The sequence below is a fragment of the Cherax quadricarinatus genome, chromosome 4, assembly GCF_038502225.1.
Source record: "Cherax quadricarinatus isolate ZL_2023a chromosome 4, ASM3850222v1, whole genome shotgun sequence".
Lineage (NCBI taxonomy): Eukaryota > Metazoa > Arthropoda > Malacostraca > Decapoda > Parastacidae > Cherax > Cherax quadricarinatus.
In genome coordinates this window covers 43,754,124-43,761,623 of record NC_091295.1, presented here as the reverse complement: position 1 = coordinate 43,761,623, position 7,500 = coordinate 43,754,124, and positions in this window count along the sequence as shown.

Here is a 7,500-nt window from a genome sequence, read left to right as displayed (position 1 = left end):
ACTGGCCGCTACTGGGTCACTCTCCCTGCACCATTAGCTTTATCATACCTCTTCTGTGTATGTGTATGTGTGTGTGTGTGTGTGTGTGTGTGTGTATGTGTGTGTGTGTGTGTGTGTGTGTGTGTGTGTGTGTGTGTGTGTGTATGTGTGTGTGTGTGTGTGTTTACCTAATTATGGTTGCAGGGTTCGAGACTCAGCTCCTGGCCCCGCCTCTTCACTGACCGCTGCTGGGTCCTCCCTCTCCCTGCTCCATGAGCTATATAATACCTCGTCTTAAAACTATGTATGGTTCCTGCCTCCACTACGTCGCTTGCCAGACTATTCCACTTCCTAACAACTCTGTGGCTGAAAAAATACTTTCTAACATCCCTAACATCCTAACATCTGTATGTGTGAGTGTGTGTTTGTGCTTGTGTATGTATGATTGTGGGTGGATGGCAGGCTGTATGCGTGTGTGAGTGCGTGAGAGTGCTAGTCCTGTGTGCTCATACCGGGTTATGACTGTGTGTTTACGTCCTTGTGAGTGCTGTTCTTTTTCATGCCAGGGACAGACGAGGCTCCGTACACTCCAGACGTAGACGGCAGAAACCCTCTTCAAAGGAATTAAAACTGATACATGAAAATTTCCACTCTTATGAGTATACCAATCAATAGTAGGAAGAAACAATATCAGAAAATATTCATCACTAATATTAATAGCATAATAATTTCATGCATAGAGAAATAAATTAATTTAAATCATAATCTATTTCTCGACTTATTAAAGGGGAAATAAATTTGAGTTTCTCTTCAAAATGGTGATTTACTTGTTTTGCTCGAGTAATTTTACCCAGAATAAATTAACTTAAGCTGTGTTTGCTTCGTAAAGTCAATTTTGGTCGATATTTACGCCAAAATGTCAGTCTTCATTCTACTTTATTATATTTGGTTATAGTAACTCTAGTGTTTAGTCCTATTTACCTAAACAGAGGAATGGGGTTGCATGATGCTAGTGAACTAGCTCCTATTCTGGTGAAATAGAGGTTCTCTCAGTTTTCTTGCATGATACTTACGGATTTAGCGCTTCCTAATAAATAAATAAACACACACACATACACACACAAACAAATATATATATATATATATATATATATATATATATATATATATACATATATACATATACATATATATATATATATACATATATATATATATATATATGCATATGTATATATTTTTTTTTTTTATCACACTGGCCGATTCCCACCAAGGCAGGGTGGCCCGAAAAAGAAAAACTTTCACCATCATTCACTCCATCACTGTCTTGCCAGAAGGGTGCTTTACACTACAGTTTTTAAACTGCAACATTAACACCCCTCCTTCAGAGTGCAGGCACTGTACTTCCCATCTCCAGGACTCAAGTCCGGCCTGCCGGTTTCCCTGAACCCCTTCATAAATGTTACTTTGCTCACACTCCAACAGCACGTCAAGTAATAAAGACCATTTGTCTCCATTCACTCCTATCAAACACGCTCACGCATGCCTGCTGGAATATATATATATATATATATATATATATATATATATATATATATATATATATATATATATATATATATATATATATATATATATATATATATATATATATATGTATATATATATACATATATGCAAAACAACCACTCTGAAAGAATAGAGAAATTCCAAGCGTTTCGTGACTACTCACATTATCAAGGAACTATGAAAGTAAAGCATCCAAGGAAGCTATATAAGGGGTCTGGCCAGCACCTCACTATCAGATCCCACAACGGTTAAACACGTGACGCGCGCCGACCCAACTTGGATAGGTCCTTTGCACAACTCACCCACAAACTATTCTACCAAAGAAAATTTAAAAATTATTATTTGTCCAGTGTATTATTAAATTCTTCCCAAATTCTATTAATTATAAATGGATCTAATTTATATAAACCAAAGGAAATATTCATATTATTGTCAAAACTGCTTTTTATGAAACAAGATTCAATTATATTCCTGTCGACCATGAACTTGCTTGATACTACTTTCCCAACTTTTTGAAAATCAATTGGATGGTTAAAATCTCTTACATGAATAAATAGAACATTGGAATCTTGTCCAGTTCTAATGCTATATTTATGTTGTTTTAATTTTAGTTTGAGATTTTTACCAGTTTGACCGTAATAAACTTTATCGCAAATTTTACAAGGAATCTTATAGACACATCCATCAGCATTTTGGGGGGAATTCTTTATCAAAAGTTTTTTTTACTGTATCAAGATTTTTGAATACAACTTTAATATTAAAAGTCTTAAGAAGAGAAGGCATATCAACCAAGTTTTCATGGTAAGGGAGAACCAACATATTTTTAGTTGAATAAGGCTGGTTGTCCCTTTTTGGATTGTAAAAAGTATTTCTAGCAACTTTAAAAGATTTATCAATTACATTTCTTGGGTATTTTAAATCATTACCCATTTCATAAATTTTGGATATTTCCTCATCTATGAACTCAGGACTACAAATTCGTAAAGCTCTCAAAAACATTGATGAGAAAACAGACAGTTTCACTCTATCTTGATGCGAGAAATAATAGTGGACAAAGGAACAGTTATTTGTAGAACTAGACAAGATTCCAATGCTTTATTTATTCATGTAAGAGATTTTAACCATCCAATTGATTTTCAAAAAGTTGAGAAAGTAGTATCAAGCAAGTCCATGGTCGACAGGAATATAATTGAATCTTGTTTCATAAAAAGCAGTTTTGACAATAATATGAATATTTCCTTTGGTTTATATAAAATAGATCCATTTATAATTAATAGAATTTGGGAAGAATTTAATAATACACTGGACAAATAATAATTTTTTAATTTTCTTGGGTAGAATAGTTTGTGGGTGAGTTGTGCAAAGGACCTATCTAAGTTGGGTTGGTGCGCGTCACGTGTTTAACCGTTGTGGGATCTGATAGTGAGGTGCTGGCCAGACCCCTTATATAGCTTCCTTGGATGCTTTTCTTTCATAGTTCCTTGATAATGTGAGTAGTCACGAAAGCGCTTGGAATTTCTTTATTCTTTCAGAGTGGTTGTTTTGCAGATTCTGAAATCACCTGTTTACAGTGATGTTATTGCATATATATGTATATATGTATATATATATATAAATATGTATATATATATATAAATATATATATATATATATATATATACATGCATATATATATATATATATATATACATATATATATATACATGCATATATATATATATATATATATACATATATATATATACAAGCATATATATATATATATAGATATATATATATATAAAAATATATATATATATATATATATATATATATATATATATATATATATATATATATATCAACAAGTTGGCCGTCTCCCAACGAGGCAGGGTGACCCAAAAAAGAAAGAAAATCCCCAAAAAGAAAATGCTTTCATCATCATTCAACACTTTCACCACACTCACACATAATCACTGTTTTTGCAGAGGTGCTCAGAATACAACAGTTTAGAAGCATATACGTATAAAGATACACAACATATCCCTCCATACTGCCAATATCCCAAACCCCTCCTTTAAAGTGCAGGCATTGTACTCCCCATTTTCAGGACTCAAGTCCGACTATATGAAAATAACCGGTTTCCCTGAATCCCTTCAATAAATATTACCCTGCTCACACTCCAACAGATAGTCTGGTCCCAAGTACCATTCGTCTCCATTCACTCCTATCTAACACGCTCACGCACGCTTGCTGGAAGTCCAAGCCCCTTGCCCACAAAATCTCCTTTACCCCCTCTCTCCAACCCTTTCGAGGACGACCCCTACATCGCCTTCCTTCCCCTATAGATTTATGTGCTTTCCATGTCATTCCACTTTGATCCATTCTCTCTAAATGACCAAACCACCTCAACAACCCCTCTTCTGCCCTCTGACTAATACTTTTATTAACTCCACACCTTTTCCTAATTTCCACACTCCGAATTTTCTGCATAATATTTACACCACACATTGCCCTTAGACAGGACATCTCCACTGCCTCCAACCGTCTCCTCGCTGCTGCATTTACCAACCAAGCTTCACACCCATATAAGAGTGTTGGTACTACTATACTTTCATACATTCCGTTCTTTGCCTCCATAGATAACGTTTTTTGACTCCACATATACCTCAATGCACCACTCACCTTTTTTCCCTCATAAATTCTATGATTAACCTCATCCTTCATAAATCCATCCGCCGACACGTCAACTCCCAAGTATCTGAAAACATTCACTTCTTCCATACTCCTCCTCCCCAATTTGATATCCAATTTTTCTTTATCTAAATCATATGATACCCTCATCACCTTACTCTTTTCTATGTTCACTTTAAACTTTCTACCTTTGCACACATTCTCAAACTCATCCACTAACCTTTGCAATTTTTCTTTAGAATCTATCATAAGCACAGAATCATCAGCAAAATGTAACTGTGTTAATTCCCATTTTGAATTTGATTCCTCATAATACAGGTAGTAGGTTGGTAGACAGCAACCACCCAGGGAAGTACTACCGTCCTGCCAGATGACTGTGAAACAAAAACCTGTAACTGTTTTGCATGATGGTAGGATTGCTGGTTTCTTTTTCTGTCTCATAAACACGCTAAGATAACAGGGATATCTTGCTACTCCTACTTACACTTTGGTCACACTTCACAGACACGCACATGCATATATATATATACATACATCTAGGTTTTTCTCCTTTTTCTAAATAGCTCTTGTTCTTTTTTATTTCTTCTATTGTCCATGGGGAAGTGGAAAAGAATCTTTCCTCCGTAAGCCATGCGTGTCGTATGAGGCGACTAAAATGCCGGGAGCAATGGGCTAGTAACCCCTTCTCCTGTATACAATTACTAAAAAAGAGAAGAAGAAAAACTTTATAAAACTGGGTTGCTTAAATGTGCGTGGATGTAGTGCGGATGACAAGAAACAGATGATTGCTGATGTTATGAATGAAAAGAAGTTGGATGTCCTGGCCCTAAGCGAAACAAAGCTGAAGGGGGTAGGAGAGTTTCAGTGGGGGGAAATAAATGGGATTAAATCTGGAGTATCTGAGAGAGTTAGAGCAAAGGAAGGGGTAGCAGTAATGTTAAATGATCAGTTATGGAAGGAGAAAAGAGAATATGAATGTGTAAATTCAAGAATTATGTGGATTAAAGTAAAGGTTGGATGCGAGAAGTGGGTCATAATAAGCGTGTATGCACCTGGAGAAGAGAGGAATGCAGAGGAGAGAGAGAGATTTTGGGAGATGTTAAGTGAATGTATAGGAGCCTTTGAACCAAGTGAGAGAGTAATTGTGGTAGGGGACTTGAATGCTAAAGTAGGAGAAACTTTTAGAGAGGGTGTGGTAGGTAAGTTTGGGGTGCCAGGTGTAAATGATAATGGGAGCCCTTTGATTGAACTTTGTATAGAAAGGGGTTTAGTTATAGGTAATACATATTTTAAGAAAAAGAGGATAAATAAGTATACACGATATGATGTAGGGCGAAATGACAGTAGTTTGTTGGATTATGTATTGGTAGATAAAAGACTGTTGAGTAGACTTCAGGATGTACATGTTTATAGAGGGGCCACAGATATATCAGATCACTTTCTAGTTGTAGCTACACTGAGAGTAAAAGGTAGATGGGATACAAGGAGAACAGAAGCATCAGGGAAGAGAGAGGTGAAGGTTTATAAACTAAAAGAGGAGGCAGTTAGGGTAAGATATAAACAGCTATTGGAGGATAGATGGGCTAATGAGAGCATAGGCAATGGGGTCGAAGAGGTATGGGGTAGGTTTAAAAATGTAGTGTTAGAGTGTTCAGCAGAAGTTTGTGGTTACAGGAAAGTGGGTGCAGGAGGGAAGAGGAGCGATTGGTGGAATGATGATGTAAAGAGAGTAGTAAGGGAGAAAAAGTTAGCATATGAGAAGTTTTTACAAAGTAGAAGTGATGCAAGGAGGGAAGAGTATATGGAGAAAAAGAGAGAAGTTAAGAGAGTGGTGAAGCAATGTAAAAAGAGAGCAAATGAGAGAGTGGGTGAGATGTTATCAACAAATTTTGTTGAAAATAAGAAAAAGTTTTGGAGTGAGATTAACAAGTTAAGAAAGCCTAGAGAACAAATGGATTTGTCAGTTAAAAATAGGAGAGGAGAGTTATTAAATGGAGAGGTAGAGGTATTGGGAAGATGGAAGGAATATTTTGAGGAATTGTTAAATGTTGATGAAGATAGGGAAGCTGTGATTTCGTGTATAGGGCAAGGAGGAATAACATCTTGTAGGAGTGAGGAAGAGCCAGTTGTGAGTGTGGGGGAAGTTCGTGAGGCAGTAGGTAAAATGAAAGGGGGTAAGGCAGCCGGGATTGATGGGATAAAGATAGAAATGTTAAAAGCAGGTGGGGATATAGTTTTGGAGTGGTTGGTGCAATTATTTAATAAATGTATGGAAGAGGGTAAGGTACCTAGGGATTGGTAGAGAGCATGCATAGTTCCTTTGTATAAAGGCAAAGGGGATAAAAGAGAGTGCAAAAATTATAGGGGGATAAGTCTGTTGAGTGTACCTGGTAAAGTGTATGGTAGAGTTATAATTGAAAGAATTAAGAGTAAGACGGAGAATAGGATAGCAGATGAACAAGGAGGCTTTAGGAAAGGTAGGGGGTGTGTGGACCAGGTGTTTACAGTGAAACATATAAGTGAACAGTATTTAGATAAGGCTAAAGAGGTCTTTGTGGCATTTATGGATTTGGAAAAGGCGTATGACAGGGTGGATAGGGGGGCAATGTGGCAGATGTTGCAAGTGTATGGTGTAGGAGGTAGGTTACTGAAAGCAGTGAAGAGTTTTTACGAGGATAGTGAGGCTCAAGTTAGAGTATGTAGGAAAGAGGGAAATTTTTTCCCAGTAAAAGTAGGCCTTAGACAAGGATGTGTGATGTCACCGTGGTTGTTTAATATATTTATAGATGGGGTTGTAAGAGAAGTAAATGCGAGGGTCTTGGCAAGAGGCGTGGAGTTAAAAGATAAAGAATCACACACAAAGTGGGAGTTGTCACAGCTGCTCTTTGCCGATGACACTGTGCTCTTGGGAGATTCTGAAGAGAAGTTGCAGAGATTGGTGGATGAATTTGGTAGGGTGTGCAAAAGAAGAAAATTAAAGGTGAATACAGGAAAGAGTAAGGTTATGAGGATAACAAAAAGATTAGGTGATGAAAGATTGAATATCAGATTGGAGGGAGAGAGTATGGAGGAGGTGAACGTATTCAGATATTTGGGAGTGGACGTGTCAGCGGATGGGTCTATGAAAGATGAGGTGAATCATAGAATTGATGAGGGAAAAAGAGTGAGTGGTGCACTTAGGAGTCTGTGGAGACAAAGAACTTTGTCCTTGGAGGCAAAGAGGGGAATGTATGAGAGTATAGTTTTACCAACGCTCTTATATGGGTGTGAAGCGTGGGT